At 38.4% G+C, this 20,289-nt stretch overlaps 1 protein-coding gene across 5 annotated transcripts in view; it reads left to right on the plus strand.

Annotated features, from left to right (window-relative positions):
• Positions 1-20,289, plus strand: part of LOC108577441 (TLD domain-containing protein 2) — a 57,544-nt gene that overhangs the window by 24,228 nt on the left and 13,027 nt on the right. Inside the window, exon 1 of one of the 5 annotated variants that reach the window (XM_017940592.1) lies at positions 11,550-11,646. The exons of the other annotated variants lie outside the window; for them this stretch is intronic. The gene's annotated coding sequence lies outside the window, so the exon portion shown is untranslated. Of the gene's footprint in view, positions 1-11,549; positions 11,647-20,289 lie in introns of those variants that run through there. 5 annotated transcript variants of the gene reach the window in all.

A 20,289-nucleotide genomic window follows, 5' to 3' on the forward strand; every position in this document is an offset into this window, starting at 1 on the left:
AAAAGAAGTAATCTTATTCGTTTATCTAAATAAATTAGTCTGATAAGATTTTCAATTTTTGAAGCGAAGTATACAAGTTTCATAAATTTCCAATTTTCAAGTGAAATATAACTTTTTTATTGTGCAGTATAAAATTTCATAAATTTTCAGTTTTGAAGTGAAGTATAATATTTTCAGATATTAATTGACCCCTCATATTGATTATCTGTGAATGGCGCTCGATTCCTCGAAATTTCTCAACTTGTTGCACTCTGTATAGTAATATTTCATCGTTTCCTTCCACCAGACTCCATAATTGTAAACATAATTTCACGTGAAAAATTTACGATTACAGTTTTGCTGATCAAACGAAATATGAAATTTTATCGTTCGCACATGTTCGCACAGAATTTGTCAGATTTCGCGAGTTGCCAAAATTAATGCCATAAAATAATAAAAAAAATTTTGATCGTCGCGAAAAATACTCCAAGAAATTTTCATTTTAATCTAGAATTTATTTGAATTTAATACGAAAAGAAGCACCAAAAATGAGGTGACCTGTAGATCAAGTCGCATTACTGATGTGTTCTCGGCGCTCGAAGCGCGAAACGCCTTCAAACATCGGTAGTTTTCCCTGCAGTTTGAATAAACTCGAGAATCTGCGTGCGCATTTCATCGCTACCTTTAGAACGAGCACCGAACAGAAGCTGGAATAACATACCCTAACCTCAAAACAGCTGTTTTTCTTTTTCTCGAAAGAATTAAATCAGTTATTCTTAATAGTAATTTCATGGAATACAATAGAAAATTGAAAGTGCAAAATGATAACGACGAATTAACGTGTATATTACGACGTCGAAAATATCTGAATAATAAAGTTCGAGAAATCGAGGATGAAGTAACGCTATTAGCGCCTGGTGTTTTTCGTTTGATTAGCAGTCGAGAGTTGACTGCTGGAATATGTAATTCAAATAAGCCAGCTGTTTTGTGTTAAATGAGAGGTACTGCGTTTAATTTGTTTAAGTGAAACGGGGAGAATATTAAAATTGAAGAAGTTAGTGTTTTTATTTGGTTTTTTTCGTGAATGTGAAAATATAGTTTCGACAGAGAGAAAATTTAAGCTGGTTTTAATTAGTAGTATTAATTATACGACGGTGATCATGGTTCAACTTATGTCAACTCGTGTATTTATGTCAGTGACACATGTGGTATCCACGTGATGCATAATAATATGGACGATTAATTCGTTCGATAAAAATTGACACAAATGCAGGCTACAGTGTGATTCATTAATTATATTCTGATTGTAAATTAATGATCTTGAAAGAAAATTTGATAAATTTTTAATTTTTAAGTGAAGTATAACATTTCATTGTGCAATATAAAATTTGATAAATTTTCAATTTTGAAATCAAGCATAGCATTTTCAAATATTGACACATTGACCGCCATATTTATTATTCACGAATGACGCTCGATCCTTCAATTGTCGTCATCGAAACTTAACCCTTTGCACTCGAGTAATAAATAAAAGAAAAAGATCCTTTTAAATATGTATTACAGCATCGATAATCTCGAACGCATTCATTACAATCGTAGAAGCAACAGAGAAAATTCTCTTTCGATAACTTGCTCCATTTTAACGTGACGTCTCGTAAGATGTTTCGTGACTCATCTTGTACAATTGAGAACACGAAAACACGATGTTTGTAGCATCCACGTAAAATTTCTTAGAAAGATAGTAGTGCCAATTGCAATGGAAAACAATCGATTACGATTTCATTATTTCTCGTATTAACATTATTTACTCTTATGTTTCGTTTAACTTCTTCAAATCGAATGAAAACACGACCAAATTATTGTTCATCATTTTGCGAAACTTCACTGTGAGTTAAATTTCTATAACATATGTTTCTATGACTTCGAAGGAAATTAATAAATATTTAAAAAAAAAAACAAATTAGAAAATCGTGATTATAAGGTATATATTTGTTTAAGCACGTGACGAACGTTATAGTAATACTACGCACGATTATTTAGCAGCGCGTAAAATTCGATTAGAAATCATCGTATTCGTTGCAGTGAATAGTTATTGCATCCGATGCGGACGTGACATTATGCACGTCATATTGATCACGTAGCAAGCAACACTCCCATGAGATCAAGACCCTCGGAATATTTACACGTAGATGACAAATTCGAAATATTTTCCATTCTGTTTAACCATCAAAATCAACGTCAGATAACAAGTACAACTTAACACTTTCAACACGTGAACCATTTTTTTACCAACTTTCCATAACTTATTGTTCCTTAAAAATCCTATAGAACACGTTCTACGACGAAACAAATTTTAAAATTACATTTTTTACCTAACTTGCATTCTTATTACATCATCACATGATGAAAATGTTAAACTTCGTTGCACCCTACAGAATACTCTCCTATAGTTACATATATATCGAATATCATCCACCCTTCGATAAGAAATTGCCTTACAACCAGATTGAAAACTAACCTTTTTCAAGCTTCCAAATAATCTCGTATAAACACCGTGGATTGACGTGTAACTCGAAAATAATCACGCTGAAAGAATGTTTTCTCCTCGTTCTTTCACTCACAAAGGGCAGTCGAATATGGATCGAGAAAAACAGAGGCAAAATGAAAAATTCGTAACGTGACATAAACCACGGTTAACTCGAGAGAAAAGCCACACAGCTAGTACACAACGAGCGGCTAGCACGTGTTGCGCAGACCGGGTTGCGCACTGTCGTTTATCCCCTCCCCACCGCGCCTTTCTCCTATGGCCGGGATATTAGACTCACCCCGAAAGCGTGAAGCTCCAGTGTTGCTTCAGTCCTCGCGAAGTGAAGCGTGAATATAAGTAGTAATCGATTGCGAATACGATCTGATTGAAATATTAAACGACCACTCTATCTGTAAACGTTACAAGTCGAGAACGAACGATCGAACAGATCTCGAAATTAGTCGAATTCTTCGATACGTATACGTGCAACGAGAGTTTTCGAAGAAATATACATTTGTTTATCGTCCGACAAGAACTATTTTAATCTGATTTGAACAGTTTTAAAATCTAAAGTTTCAAGAGTCTGATTTGAAAGAGTTTTTAGAGGTCTTGGCAAGTGTCATATCGGGCTAAAGTTTCGCGGGTATATTTTCAGCGTGCGGCTTAGTCGATACGCTTCTAGAAAGTCTCGCGAGACGGCGAATAATCGAAACGTAGCAAAATCTTGTATCGATACTCAGTCGCGAGATACACGCGTACAGCAGAATGTAAACTATTTTTTTCGTGGTAAAAATCACCGAAGAAGATATACCGCGAGAGAGTGATACGTAAAAAGCCGTTGAAATTATCGAAGACTGAAATTCGTCGAGTATTTTTCTATTATTTCTACGTATAAGAAGCGAAAGAATCTAGTCAAAATGCCGAGGCCAAAGATTCCTAACCCCATCGCTAAAATCTCCAAGTTTCTCAAGCAAAAGACGAAGGTAAATGAAATTGTTTTTTCTTTCTTTCTTTCTTGTCGTTTTTATTCGTTACAGAGAAATCGATTTGTTACTATCTTTTGCTGATTATTGTGCGTGGAAAATATTTAACAAGATCTTGAGAAATACGTTTTTTTCACGAGTATCTATCACCGTTAGTCATGGATCATTAATAAAAGGGTAGTTGCAGCGATTTATTTAACTCGAATGTAATACTCGCGTTTTTTTTTTGTTTCTTGTTTTTCCTAGTTGCTCGATTGCAACTTTTACCTCGTTGCAAAAAGTAATGGTAGGTCAATATTTAACCCTTTCGTGTAAATACGAAACTGAATTGAATGGTTCGAGAGTTCGATTCAACTTTTTAGTTAAACGAAAGATTCAGGTTTCTCTGTTTCAAGACTCGTTTCTCTTTTTCTGCGATATAAGATAAGGTGCGATATATGTGTAGGAAAAAATTGGTGATTTCCATTTTAACCCTTTCACATAAGTTTGAAATTGCATCGAATGGCTCAAGAGTTGGTTTCTTTCAACTTTTTAGTTAAATGCAAGATTAAGGTGTTTCTTTTTTTCGTTAGTATGGAATAAGGTATAATGTGATATAATTTCAATTTTAACCCTTTCACCCAAGAAACTGCGTCGAACAGTTCGAAATTTCATGTCGCTCATTTCAAATTTCCACTCAAATTATGGTTTAAGATTTTTAATGCAAAGTAAGGTATAAAACATCTAGAAAAAAAATTGTCAACCGTATTCTGACAATATTCGAGCATAAGGAATGTCGTATCCGCGATCGATGCTCCTTTCGACGGAGAATTAGTGTCCGATCGGTATCGGTGTGCAATAATTTTCCACGAAAAGGTCACTCGAAATCCCTGTCGCGATTTCACGAATCATTTGCTACCGCCAGGTCACAACTTTCCACACGTGTCTTTGCCAGGTGACTTTTTCCCTCGTTGCTTTTCTACCACCCCGCTGGCTCCCATCAGTGGCAGAAGCAGAAATTCTGCTGTTATTCAAGCAAACAGACCTCCTACATAGTTTAAAGGCAACATTAGAGCCGGTGGAAACTTCTGTCCGGCAACTTGAAATTTCCTTTCGGTCCTTGATTTGTATATTCATAAACGTTGCATCGATTAGAAAATGCTAGATATAAGTATGAATTATAGGGTACGGAAAAAGAGTGCTGACATTTACGTTTCGTTGTCTTTTCTTTGGGAAAGAAAAGTGAAATACGTTTGTTAATATGATACATTATCAGCTCTGTTATTTTTTTCCTTTTCTTTAAGTTTCTTCCATATAAGGGTTGACATATTTTTGAAACACTGTGTGGAGTGTCCAGAATATTTCTAGATAATTTCACGAAATGAAATAAGGTCAAAAATACATTTTCCATTAATTTAGTATTTTTGGAGATGTATTAATTAGAGATTAATTAATTTAGTATATTTGGATATAAATTAAAGGGAAAATAGAGTGTCCAGAATATTTCCGATTAATTCCACGAAATGAAATATGGTCGAAAATACATTTTTTACTAATTTAGTATTTTTGGAGATGTATTAATTAGAGATTAATTAATTTAGTATTTTTGGATATAAATTGAAGGGAAAATAGAGTGTCCAGAATATTTCCGATTAATTTCACGAAATGAAATAAGGTCAAAAATACATTTTCCATTAATTTAGTATTTTTGGAGATGTATTAATTAGAGATTAATTAATTTAGTATTTTTGGATATAAATTAAAGGGAAAATAGAGTGTTCAGAATATTTCAGATTAATTCCACGAAATGAAATATGGTCGAAAATACATTTTCTACTAATTTAGTATTTTTGAAGATGTATTAATTACAGATTAATTAATTTTGTATTTTTGGATATAAATTAAAGGGAAAATAGAGTGTCCAGAATATTTCAGATTAATTTCACGAAATGAAATATGGTCGAAAATAAACTTTCAATTATTTTAGTATTTTTGGAGATGTATTAATTAGAGATTAATTAATTTAGTATTTTTGGATATAAATTGAAGGGAAAATAGAGTGTCCAGAATATTTCCGATTAACTCCACGAAATGAAATATGGTTGAAAATAAACTTTCAACTATTTTAGTATTTTTGGAGATCTATTAATCAGAGATTTATTAATTTAGTATCGTTAAATACAAATTACAGAAAAGCAGAGTATTTCTAATATTTCAGAATTAATTTCACAAAGTGAAATAAGGTCGAAAATACATTTTCCACTAATTTAGTATTTTCGGAGATATTAATTAGCGACGAATTAATTCAGTATTCTTAAACATCAATTTCTAATATTTCAGAATAACTTTACAAAGAGAAAGAAGTCGAAAATATATTTCCAATTAATTTCCTATTTTTATCTCGCCTTAACCATAAATTACAGAAAATACAGAGTGCATGTAATATGCCTCAGAGTAATTTCCCGAAGTGAAACAGGGTCGAATGTACGTCTCCGATAAACTTCGTATATTTACAGAAGTTCGCGAACGCTTTTCTTCTTCGATAAAAGTTTATTCATATACAGAGTTTTTTCGTACATCAAAGTTTTTCCCCGTTGGTCCGTACATAAGTTTTAGTCAAGTTCGACCGGCGTCGATCATGATGCTGGTCAATATGCTAACCGGACAAGCCTCCTCCTATTTTTCTTCGTCGCTGAAGCGAAACGAGAGAAAAAGAAGAATACAAAAATTGCCAGGAATTCAGCACGATCGCTACTTTCTTGTAGCTCCACGTAACTTTCTTCGACCCGTTTTTGGCATTCTATCGGGAGCCATAAAATTTGTCCATAGAGCTGAAACACGTTTAACCCGACGAACAACGTTGCACTTCCATTCATTCTCCATTTTCTCCTATTTTTATCATATTCCTCGATGAAACGGACGTTGTCATTCGTAATTTTCTCGTTTCAAACGTAATTCCACCGCGTTGCACTCGATTAAGCAACGAAAGGTAGGTATAATTTCTCAATTTCACAAAAAAATATCGAATTTCACATATTTCACTATATTTGCTATTTAACCCTTTGCGCTCGAAGGCCCTTTATCCTATAAGGAAGTAGCAAAAATTAATATAATTTTTATTAGAAGTTGGTTCTTTCAAACTGTTTCACCGCTGAGATCTCTGAACATGTAGCGAGCAATTCACGGAGGTCCATCCGGAAAATATCATCATTCTTAGTCGCCTCGAAGAGGGCAAAGGGTTAACCCTTGAACCACGGGCGACTTCAAACGTAATTCCACCGCGTTGCACTCGATTAAGCAACGAAAGGTAGGTATAATTTCTCAATCTCACAAAAAAATATCGAATTTCACATATTTCACTATATTTGCTATTTAACCCTTTGCGCTCGAAGGCCCTTTATCCTATAAGGAAGTAGCAAAAATTAATATAATTTTTATTAGAAGTTGGTTCTTTCAAACTGTTTCACCGCTGAGATCTCTGAACATGTAGCGAGCAATTCACGGAGGTCCATCCGGAAAATATCATCATTCTTAGTCGCCTCGAAGAGGGCAAAGGGTTAACCCTTGAACCACGGGCGACGCAAAAATCGCGTTCTACTTATTCCGTTAACACGTTCCGTGCCGCGTGGGTCTGGGTCCTTCCGTTCAGGCCATCTGATATTTCGGCCTTTTCCTTCCGCTAACTTAAATTATGCAACTACGGCGATAATTTGTTGAAACAAAAATTTTTCCTTTGCTCTGTAGCATATCTTAAACGTTACCTTTTTCTCGATAACAATGATTTTTGCCATCTTATAGATATTGGAAGACATATAGGGCGAGAAGCAAAACTGTTAGTCTCGACAATGTGGGACGCATACGACCCATGCGGCGCGAACGGAAAGCCACCGAAAATCGTGTTAATAGGTTTTACTATGTACTTGAATATAGGAAGACGTCGTTTCACCAACTGTGCATCTAAGAAGTTCCTATTTTTTTGTATCGCATTTATCGTCTCCTTACCTGTCGAAGACGTAAAGCGACTTTGTGCAGGAAAATATGAAAATCGCCCGCGGTTGGGAGGGTTAAATACCGTAAAAGTAAACTCTTAACTCATAAAGTTGGTCAAGTTGCTCTGCAAAAATCTATTCAACTTAATCTCTTTCAAAATTTTCTACAATTTTCTTCACTCGACAATTCGCACACGAATTTTCCAATTTTCCAATCACCACGATTCTCCATTCTAAACTGAGATTCCACCACATTGCGCTCAATTGCGCAACAAAAAACGGACTGTACCTCGCGATAAATGAAATACTCCACCGTATTCCTCACAAAAAGCGCAAAATTAAGCTCCACCTCGCGAACTTACTCGACAACAACTCTCGCGACTCTTTTCCTTTCGAAAAATTTCTCGGTCTTTCATTCACGCCAGTTTTTTTTCTCTCCTTTGTCGACGTGTACACATAAATATGGAAACGTATGATAGAAAAATATGTCAGCTCTCGGTTGTTTACTTGCAACCGGTCCTTGGCCGCGCCTAGGTCCACCTTTCACAGAATCCAGCTTCGTTCGATATACGTATGTACTTACGTGAGGTGACTCGAACCTGGCCAATCTCCCGACAGAGAGAAGTTATGCAATAACGACACACGTTCGTCGCGAAACACACGTAAGGGCGCGGTCTATGGTGATCGATCGATAAGGGAAATCACGGTGCGGACGAGGAAAGGGCGGGAAAAATATCGCTGGAATAGTATGAAGCGAAGAAGGGAAAAATTGATTTCTTTCTGCAAGGAAGATTCTTGCCCTTTAACCAGTTAGCTGTTGCGACCTCTTCGAAAAGGAATAAGAAATTTTTATTTGTTCGTTTTATTTCGTCTTGGCCTCGAAATATTCGAAACATCTTAAAATTGCGATTTAACACGTTAAGCGCGGCGTCAGTCAGTGGTGACTGACAGCGAACTTTTTGTTTAGGCGGCGTCGGTCCGTGGGGACTGACAGTGAACTTTTCGTGTGGGTGGGGTCGGTCCGTGGGACCGGCAATATCACGTTAAAAAAATAAATGTTATGCATGTTTCCTTCTTTTTTTTTTGCAATTTATGAACACTTCTTCTATCAACCCGGATTGGTATTTCTTCGTCTGAATGCCGTGTGAGCGCATTTGTTATCTTCTGTTTATACTCTACAGCCGAACAGCTCGCGAAGTGATCGCCGCTGTGTGCCGCCTGAACGGTAGGCAGAGCGAAATCGGCTCCGCGCTCAACGTGTTAAACAGCAAATTGTAACTACTTTTTACGCATGACGAGTATACTCGTCGTAACACAAAATATCGCCGTTTCTTCGATACTCGTGAAAAACAGGTAACTGGTTAAAGAGATTGCTTTGCCGATGATACGCCTGACTTTTACCGAGTTCGTTGGAGTTTCTCGTTTGAATGCGAAGCAATTTTTATGGGGGAATAGGAGATATTGAGGGTTTTTAGTGGCTGTTTGTCTTAATTCCGAGTACTCGAGGATTTAATAATCGGTTAGATTAAAATTGCTGTTATATCGAGTATAGCCCCTTAACTTATGATTTCTTTTCTGACTGTGCATCTAAGCGTCAGCCGTTTACCGTTCTGCTACCGTGCCAGGTAACGAAAGCTACCCTGTTACGGATTAACGACATTTAGTAATCCTCAATCTTACAAATTAAAACGAAAGTTAGGATTACAATGAATTTTTCTTACTAGCATAACTATTTTCCTCACATCTCGACCAGAACCTTTGCCACGAGTCTGACGCGTTGTCATAGGTTAAGGGGTTGATAATCCTAAAAGTGCAAGTAGGGTTGAAATTGGAGTTCATCGCTAACTCAGAAATTGAAACCGTAGATTTGCGCAATGAAAATTGCAAGGAAGGTTGAAATTGAAGTTCACTGCAAACAGAACTCGCTTCTGTTTCGTAAAGGGTTAATCTAAGATTTTTCATTTTCGTAAAGGGAAAAAGTTACTTTTGAAGCGGTCATTTTATTCCATGAAAAATTGTATATTCACTTCGTTTTCGTTCAGTTTCAAAAATTCGCACTTTAAGCTGCAAATATTCTCGAAAAATCGATCTTTCTTCGTTTGAGAAATCGATCGGTTATCCTCTCGTTGCCCATTCTCCTGCGTAATCCGCATTTTGCTTGCTCTCGCGTGAGTTACGGTATACAACGAACCGTGTCGCGTGAATTAACGTCATCTGCCTCTTCCTGCCTGGAGAGCAGAGAACCGAGGGGTGGAATTCTCTGGAAGGGTCGAGCTCTCGTTCTCGGGGAATCGAGAGGAAAGAAGTACTGCCGGACTGTTGCCTCCTGTCGAGTCTCGAATTGCAGACCGCGACGAATCCACTCCCTGTTCTTCGGGTATATCTCCGAATGCCGTTTCTCCACTTCAGTTGCTGTTTCGGTGATACTTCTGAAGTGCTTGAGCGTTGCAGCGTTCGGTGTACTTTCGTGAAAGTAATTCTGCTAAATTTTCAATCGAACAGAAGTTTCTTTTTTACTCTATCGTACTTAGAGAATAGAAAGAACTATTTTTGGGAGCTAAATTAACGGTTAATCGTCAATTGTCTACGAAAGCATTTGTTCCTTTGAAATTTCGCTATTTCAACGGTGCTTTAAAAAAACTCGTGTTCAATTTTCGAGTGAAAAGGAATAGTTCTGGGCCAAATCGACGGTTAGTCTTTAGTTTTCGGTAAAAAGATTCTTTCTTGCTTTTGTCACCGTCTTAGTAATGATTGAAAAAACTCGTATTCAAATTTAGAGCGAAAAGAAGTACTTTTAGGGCTGAATCGATGGTTAGTCTTTGATTTTCAACCAAAAGAATTTGTTTTATTCATCTAGATCCGGATTTCGCCGTTGCACTAGTGCTTTACAAACCTAGTATTCCATTTTAGAGTGGAAAGAATCATTTTTTGGACTGAATCGATTTCCAATGGAAAGATTTCCTTTTATTCATCCAGATACAAATTCCACAATAATTCTATTTCACAAAACTCCTGTTCAATGTTCCAACGAAAAGAACGACTTTTCTTCAAACCTGCTGAATAATCTTCATTCCCGTCCCTCAGTCGAAGCAACAATTATAATTCAACCAGGTACAGGTATCAGAATCACGGTAATACTTCTCAAAGTTCACTTCCCCAAACGAGAACCACCGTAAATGTATCTTATTAACCGTTTGAGTGCCAAGCGGCGCGATCGCGGCTTCTTCTATCCTGTCCTAAAAGCGCCAGCGCTCTAGGCTGCGAAGCCCATAATCACAGAGGGGTCGATTTTTTTTCGATGCACGACTTTACGGTTACCCTCGAGTCTTAAGTGAAAAAAGATAAAATTAATATTAATATTTATTACATGTAAGCTGAGAACAGCGCAATCGCGCTCTTTGGCATTTTTGGACACGGAATATAACAAGCGCTATCGCGCTCTTTGGCATTTTTGGACACGGAATATGACGAGCGCTATCGCGCTCTTTGGCAATTTTCGATCGGGAAATAAGAAAGGCTGGTGGCACTCAAACGGTTAATCAAGATCCTGTGGAGTAGTTTGCAGAAACTATTCCTCTGCCAGAACTTCCGCACCAACTTCGCTCCTCATTTACAAAATTGAACTCCCCCCTTCACAAAATAAAAAACAAAATCACACCTCACTCGAAAAAAAAGATTCAAATAATTCTCGATCTTCGAAATTCCCCAACTTCTCTAAATTGTAGTCTAAGGAAAAATAATCGAGGTACGAAAAAATTCCTCTCACTTCTCCGTACGCTCTTTGAACGAACGGTTTAGTTCATCGGCGTGAAAGAAGCAAAAAGGAAAGGTTAGGTCTTAACTGATCGATGACAACGTCGAACTAAATATAAATCCCCTTCGTTCCGCATTTATCACGTCGAAATGGACAGATAATGGTCGTTCCGTCGAGGAACGCTCGTTCTCGACGTTCTTTTGGCACCGGTGTTCGAACCTTTGGACGAGTTTCAATTCACGGCAGACCGCCGTGTATACGCAACGTGTTTAATCGTTAAAATAAAACGAGACCGAGGCTCTCTCTCTCTCTGTGAGAGAAGAAATTTTCACGAGCGAGATCTAGCAGTCGTTTCGGTGTTGTTTGTGCGGTTGGAGCGCGGGAAACGCGAGAATCGTCTGCGGACTTCCGGTCTGCTACGTGGGTAAAACGAAGGTGAGCGATAAAATGGCGGAAATAGACTGGAAGCGGTGGAAACACGGAGGTTGGTTTTGTCCAACAATCGACGCGTTTTGATCGATTGTTATTTCCATTTCGCGCTGTTATTTATTTAATTATTTTCAGGTACCTATAAGTAAATGAATAAATTGCATAGGAAATAATGTAGAGAAAATACCGATAGCTGGAAACAGAAGGAAAATTTGTGGAATTGGTTTAATAATAAGTTGTGAGTGATGGCGTGAATGTAGTGTGTATGTCGAATCGTCTCGAGATTTGGTAAACGAGCGGATCATACGAGGGTAACTGGGGGTAAAAAACAGGAGAAGCGCGTTGTTATTGATATCAGTGAGTACGTGAGAATTTATTGCGAGATATATTTAAAGAGGGTTGATCAAATTATCATTATTTCTTTTTACGTGTGTTTATAGTTATTGTTATAAAATATATTCCTATTGAACTTATTATCAAGTTTTATACAACCACAAAATTAAATTAAACGCGAATTTCATTTATTTATTTATTTCTACGGGTTTGCGCATAAATAAATTGGATAAAAAGTAACGTAGCGGTTACAAGCAGGAAGAAAAGGAAGAGTAACGAATTAATAGAAATTCTTTAATTTCTCCGACTGTGGGAATCAGCAGAACACGGAAAATTACTTTTGCCGCAGTGTCGAAATACCAGGCAGCTTTCGGTCGAAATGTATTTTCGTATTTGCTTCCCGCGTTGATCTATACTTCTACGCCACCCTATGCGCTTTTTTTGACGAGTCGTCAAACTGGCTGCTCTATTTTAACACGTTCAACCTGAAGTGACTCACCGATGGGTCACGCTGCACTTAGTTCTCTATTCTAATTTATAACAACGTAATTGAACCACGAAAGAATTAATAATGTCCCATAATAGTCATATAAAACGAAACGAAAATTACAATTCAAATTTGTCTATTCGCTCGAATATCTTTTCACTATATAAAAAAGAACTAGTTACTCTATTGCCAATATATGAAAATAAAAAAGTCACTAGAATATCGAACTCAGTTATTAATATTTCCGAAACATTCGAAGCGAAGTGTTTTATCCACAAGAAGAGATATAAAACGAACAAACGTTGATTTATCAGTTCACGCATGAAAATGGTCTCTCAGTCGGTCGGAATTCGAATGTTTTTCATACTGGAGCAATCACGTGGTATCTCAGTAAGGTTAGGTAAAATCGTAAATGTTATTTTAAGCACCGGGAAATATAACGAAGCGTAGGATAATTTTGGAAGGTTGAAAAGGATAAGTAAAATGATAGAGTGAAATTGAAAGGTATCGTTCGATACCTGAGAAAGAAGAGAGGTTCGATGACCTACTGATGCGCATTATCTCGCAACGGCGACATTCCCTCGGGCGCCAAGATGCAAGAGCGTCATATTGCATCATGCTCGCCGAGCGGAATGAAATTGTTGCATTCTTGAAATTTCAACGTTCTCTACGCGTTCTTCGATGTTTATTTATACATTTACTTCTCTTGGGGTATGGACCAACAGCTGTACGCGAAAGTCGCAATAGAAAGTAGACTGAAATGTCGATGGTTACCGACGTAAGATAAAGAAGAACTAAAAAATAGAGTAGAAGAAATGTGAGAATATGCGTTTGGAAATTGTTGAAAACGTGCTTAGATGGAAATTTGAAGACTTCAAAAATACACTCGATGGAGATTTAGCGATTTTAAAGCTGTAACTAGAATTCTGGAGAATTCCGGAAAATTCTCGCGCAAAAGTTGCAATAACGGAGAGGAATTATCCCGAATACAGCGACATCAACGGACAAAAAGGTCGCCCGATTATAATTTAACCACTTAAAGCACGAGATATATGAAGCGCGATCGTTCGCGAATGAGATATCGCGGTCCGTTCTGAAATTACATAATTTTGCGCGCATAAAACTCGTGCTGATGCTGCCAGCCCACTTAGTGCAACGAACGATCCAGGAAATTTCTGCCATTTTACCAATTGAATGTAACTCGTACGACGACACCGCTTTAAATACCGTAACAGTTAAAAGAAAAAGAAAGAAATACAACTCTTTTTAAATTTACGAAAATTATTTCAAGTTCTCTAAAATTACTAAAATTCTTTTCTAACCGTTCAAATGATTTTGAATATTTAAAATTTTGCTTACTTCAGAATATTTTCGGCACACCTATACCAATTTTCCTCTGAAATTTTCCCGTTGAAAAAGAGGGGAATTAAACAGGTATTATTGAATCTCGCACAAAGTCTAATTACCAGTCGTTCTTAACGCGATAATTCCTTTGTTCTCGGATTCCTCTCGCTTTCAATTATACAACCGATTAACGATTCTCCATCTACGCCTCTTCTTCTCTCTCTCTCTCTTTATCACGACGATCCTTCGACTGGTACAAAACTCGCTACGTTCATATTTCAATTCTGTTCGTATTCGATAGGACAGGAACGATAAGAAAAAAAGAGCGAAACAAATACGGCATACGCAATCGGGGCATTAAGTCGTAACAGTTAGTATAATGCACGAAGAGATCTATAAAAACCTCGTCCGATGAGGAATCCATCGCGCGTTTAAATCGATTTATTTATAGTCATTCATTAAACTTCACACACAGTGAATGACGATTTTTTCCCTTTTTGTTTCTTCTCTATCGTTTCGTTTTGTTTTGCAATGTAGATGACACGATTTACATTCGATCTGCGTTTTTTCTTCTCTTTGTTGCATTTTATTGTGTCTCGATGACGTACGTATGGAACCGAAGGAACATTGTACGAGCGAAACGATGCGAACATTCGTGTTTTAATTATTCCCGTTGCAACGCGAGCTAGCGGAACTGATTGCTTTTCGTTTATTAGAGCTGTTTAATCATCATCGTGTTCTGAGGAAAATAACATTAAAATTGACTGGTTTTTTTCGTTTCTTTGGAAATATTAGTTTGCATTTGCCGTCGAATGTTTATCAGAAAGTATCTGTAATTCTTTCACATCTTTGGAGACTGACACATGTGTGTACGTTTGATTTCTCTGAGAATTGCGATATTTGTGAAAGAATGAGTATGAAAATTTAGAAAATTTGACCGTTCGTTCCAATATTAATTGCACTCGACTTAAAATGAATGAAATATTAACCTTTTAGGTACGGGGCGCGCTCGTCCGCAAGTGGGTACCCCTGGGACGGCGCGCCTGGCCGCGGATGGCACAAAAATCGTTCATGACGATTCTCTGACACGTGTACCCTTCAACGGCAGCTTCGATATTGCCAGGAAATGTGGTTTAGGCGAAACAAATGCGAAATAAAGCAAAAAACGTATGATACCGTCGAAAATCATGATATCCACGAAAGTCACTGTAGCGTCGTACCGTCCAAATTGGGTGCTATCCACGAAAGCCACTATAGTGGCGTTCCGTAAAAATAGAGGGTCTCGGCGGAACGCCACTATAGTGGCGTACCGTATCTAAAAGGTTAAAAGGAAAAACTTGGTTCCTCCCTCGTTTCATACAAAAAATCATCCAAAACACTCTCTTCCACTGTCCATTCAAAGTCACACATTCTTATCGTTCAATTCCTCAAACTTCACTCCTCCTTTGAACGCAAATTGAACTTCCTCTTCGCATGAAATTACCCCAGATACACCCACACCTCAATTTCCTCGTTACAAAAGACAAAGCTACTCTCGCGAACGACACAAAGATGAAATTGAACGTACTCGGAAGAAGGCCCAAAAAGAAAAAGCTACTCGGTGAAAAATCGCTCGATTTACGAGCGTCTCATCATTGTCAACGAAGTTGCCGTCGAAGGACGATCGCGAATAATACCCTCGAGGCCGTCGGAGTCCCTCGAGAACAGATAGACCCGGTGAATTCGCGCGTACTTGACATTAAACCGACGGGAGAGAGAGAGGGAGCCGATTCGGCCGTCGAAAGGTTTTTTTCAAAGTTCGATGGTCATTTGAAGAGAGAAAGAGAGACACCGATTCGAATGTGTCCCAGTCGAGGCTCAGTTCTCTCTACAGCATCGAATCGCTCGGTATCTCTCGATCATCTCGTGTTCAATTTCTTCGAATTTACATTTTCCAAAAATTTCTCTTCGAGTGGAGAAGAACGAGAAAGGCGAGAAAATCTTCGGAGAATAGCTCGTGGATCTCTTTGCACAATTTTACTCGATGATTCCCGATTCGCCGCGGGGATGATCGTCCAGTGAAGTGAAAGAGAGAGGAATATCTGATTTTCTGGAGTTAGTTTTCTGGAACAGCTTCGTTCGGTGAATTGAGTCAGGAAGAGGAGATATAAGAGGCGGAATTCTGAGGAAGACACTCGAGATTCAAGGGAAATTCTTGTATGGAGGATTACTAATTAGAGGTTGAAATATCGAAGTCGAGGAAGGAGGTTTCTGTCATGATCGCTGATCCTCGCCCGATTCTTAATTACGTGTTTCAACATTCCTCTAGGATGCTCTCGGTGAGACAATGAATTCTCATGTGTTCTAAAATGCCCAAAATTCAAATATTTTGTAAGTTTTAACACTCAGTTTCTCAAATTATCTATTTATTTGCGAGTATAAACGCGTGTAGTGTTCAATATACAGGGTGGACCACGTAAAACAATTTGTCTAATTATTTTCTTCAGCTGTCTGCTCCTTTCAAGGTCTTTTTGCAACGTGTATACCTTTTTCTGCTGTATCTTGTAGCAGACGTCGATGTGCATTTAAGCATGTATAATAATTTCACCACAAAATGATCCAGGACTCTAAAATTTTTAAACAAATGTGAAAATTCTTATCAAATTTTGCCATTTCTTCTATCGAACAATTTTCCCTCCCTCTGGTTCATCCCCACAGTTAGAGAAGACAATTAAATCTTTCATTTTACATCGCCCACCCCGTATATTACAAAAAGAAGAACCGAAGAATTAACAGAGTAAGATCTACCAAGGTAAAATCCAATTCCCGGTTAAACCCAAGAAACAGTAACGATAACGTATACGATAAGTATGGCATCATCGGAGAAATAAACGAAAAAATAGTGCTATTAATAAAACGATCGATAACAATAGTAAACGATAAAACGATACAAAAACACAATAATAATAATATCTTCACTCCTACGTACGATGTACAACCGATAAATCTTCCGTAGCATTGGAAAATTGATAAACAGTTTACTCACAAATGAACCGATCAAACAGATCGAATCGGTAATCAGTGGTTGCAGCAACCAACACTCGGTTTGCATAAATCTCGTAAAAGAAAATTAACCATTAACTTACTCGACGATGATAGATCACTTTTTTATCTAAGATTTGTACACACACACGCACACAGACAGAGATGTCGAAACGACGACACTTCTCCGCCTGTTGCACCGGAGAGCGAGGCGTTAAAATTCACGAGGACGCCATCTTGCCCCCGATCAAAGATCGTGGGCGAGACGACGGCGCCGTCGTTGCACTTATATATACTGGATGGAACAGGAGAAAGACACGCGTCCGACATGGACGGTTTTCTGCCATTGCTCGTGGTGAAATTTCGAGGTCGCTCTTGTATTTGGAAAAGTCAAAGGGGGAGGAGAGGAGCGATCCTAAATCGAGATCGCCCGCGACCTTCCACGCTGAGAACGACCAACGCTGTATCGAAGCGTGTTTCTTTCGAGGTTAAAAATAAAGCGGCGCTTTCGATGGTTCTTTTTTTTAACTCTTTCACGCGAACCAGCTGATGGAAAGTGTACAATTCGAGGGGACTCAGCAGCTGATTCGAGTAAATAGTTGGGGATTTAATGGGGAATGTAACATAACCTCTAAACTGAGTTCGTTACTTCTGATCGATTTTTCGAAGGAATTGTAGTTTTTTAAGTGAAGATTACGAAAGAAATTGAGTTCTTGACGTCTTTTAGGAAAGAGTCGAGCAAAGTTGCTTATTGAAACAGAGAATCTGTTTCTTTATTCAAAAATGCCGCCGTGATAAATTTCTCGAAAAAGTTGTACATTTTCTAAGCAACGGTTAAAAAACGAGTTAAATCGTTGACTTCTTTCTTGGAAAACGATTGAATGAAATCGCTCGCTGAACTAAAAAATATCGTGACTAAAGGCAGATATGAGCGATATAGAAATTTCAACAAGTGATTTTGTTGGGTCATTGAGAACGCTGGCGGGATGCATTTTATGTTCGACACAGACGTAACGATGTAATTAAAAACGCATTATACTTTTCAATGAGCTGGCATATTTTCTCGGTTAACAGGTTAACGAAAGGTGAGGTATGTTTGCTTGGAGTGTAGGATAAAAAAAAAGGAGGACTTGTTTTGAAGCTTCGACAAATTATTGTCGTGACTCTAAAAAGAAATTTGCATATATGTACATACGCATATTTATGTCGAAGAGACTGTTCTTTTTTCTCTACGCTACAAAACTATGTCATAAACATATGACGTGCGTCGAAACCGATGAAGTCAGTACGAAGATGCAGATCTTCGAAGATTTGTACAAGCTAGAGATTGGTCGTAAAATAGTTCGCAAATAAACGAACGTACGCAGAATCTCGTAGCCCGAAAATTCCTAACTGGTCGCGTGATTTCTCGAAATAGTTCAGATCTGTTGAAACGACGTGAAACGAACCAGTCGAAGTGAGAATCGGCCTTAAGTTGGCGCGATCACGTCATTTTGAGCATTTTTTCGGCGCGCACCTCGATTGCTCGGCCACGACCGACCTCGGTTATCGTGTGTCGAGGCAACGTGCGTTGCACGCGACAACAACGATGCGTGTATTCGTCTTTCAGACGGCATAGAAATCTTGTTACGCCATCGATTGGATCTACGACGCGATTGCGACGCCTCGAGCTAAGAGGATCTGACCAGCTGGATCTGGATTTTAAATCGAAATGCTTGTTGCGCGCGTGCCGCGTTGTATTCATGGGGGGAATAATTATTCAACCTTTGCCAGTGGTGGTACATCGCTAAGAGAGGAAAGAGAGATGAAGAGATTTTTATTTTTATCCTTGTGATCTTTAACGGTTCGATGCAGTCGATAAATTGTATTCATTAATCGCTGCTTGTTGCTCGATATTTACCAGTTACTATCTGGTACTGGATAATTGTAGTTTGCTATCTGTTTCGGTGGTAGTCGACTACTCAGGATGTTCTCGTGGTTACTCGTTGATTGTTGGATGTTACGCAGTGTACAATGGAATATACGATATTTGCTTTTTTCTGTTTCGTGTGCACTAGTTGTTACTCACTACTACTCGCGTTACTGGTCCATTCAGTATACGATACAATATTTAGTATTCTCTATTCATGTGTACTATTCACTGTTCACTACTCAATGTTTACTACTCACTACTCCATTCAGTATACAGTACAATCTTCAGTATTCTCTATTCATATGTACACTTACTGCTCACTACTCAATACTTACTACTCATTACTCACTACTCCACATTTGCTATTCACTGCTCATTACTCAATATTTACTACTCACTACTCCATATTTACTACTCACTACTCCATATTTACTACTCACTACTCTATATTTACTACTCACTGCTCGACCTATCCTACTCGTGACTTACCACTCAATGACTGTTAATTACTGCTCGCTACTAATTCCACGACACTTTCTTACTCACTATTCACGACACGCTACTCTCTACTCCCATTATTCCGCCTTCGTCCGTAGAATTGAAAAATTGAACAGCTTCAATTCGAATCAGGTACAGGGGAGGAACAGAGAACTGATAAAGATTAACGAAACAGGTAACGTATACTTGATCTCCCACAGCCATTGTTTCTCTCGTCTCTGCTTTGCATCCCCCCCCCCCCAACCTCCGCTCGTTCACGTGCGTGACTTCGTCAACGAACAAACGTAGATCGCAATTACAATCTTCCCCGTCTGTGACAGATTTCACGTGACAAAGGTGCAACCCTCCCTTTGTCTGCTCAACCGAATCGACGTATCGCGAATTATTTCGCGTAGTGCACACAGTGCAACAATAGCGTTTCTGCGGTTAATGCGGTTTACTGATAAAACCACACCGCCTTGTAATTTAATACTAAACGCTCTGTCTCTCCGCATTGAACTGCAACGTATGCAATCCGACTGACATTGTGTATCATACACGGATTGCATCAATTCTCTCTGCGTTGTGCAAAATTTTCGAACGACGCGTGTATATCGGGATTGTGATTACGAATCCATCGTGGATTTATGCTCAACGCGCGGGGGTCGTTCGAAGTTCTTTACCCTGTCCAGAATTTTTAGAAAAAATTCATTTTCATTCCCTTGGTTTTGAAAATGATAATCCCTTCGTATGTTACGTGAAAATTGCATTCCCTTACATTCTCTTCGGCGAGACTTCAGCCTGTTATCGCGTTTCCACAGATTCCAGTCAACGTTCGCCAATTTTTGCCTCCGTAGGTCGGCTCGCGTATAACTGTTCTCCGATTCTCACGAACTCGTTTCCAGACCGACTGGTTTTTGCGGTACACCAGAGAGGCCTCGACCCATTCGGCCAACCATTTCGCCAATTATCTATCGTTGTCACTCGACACCGGATAAAGAACTGCAGTTTGATGCAATTTCGCGAGCGTTCGAGATTCGGTAAATCCGAAGCGAAATCGAAGAGAGAGTCGGTG

The sequence above is a fragment of the Habropoda laboriosa genome, unplaced genomic scaffold (assembly GCF_001263275.1).
Source record: "Habropoda laboriosa isolate 0110345459 unplaced genomic scaffold, ASM126327v1 scaffold648, whole genome shotgun sequence".
Classification (NCBI taxonomy): domain Eukaryota; kingdom Metazoa; phylum Arthropoda; class Insecta; order Hymenoptera; family Apidae; genus Habropoda; species Habropoda laboriosa.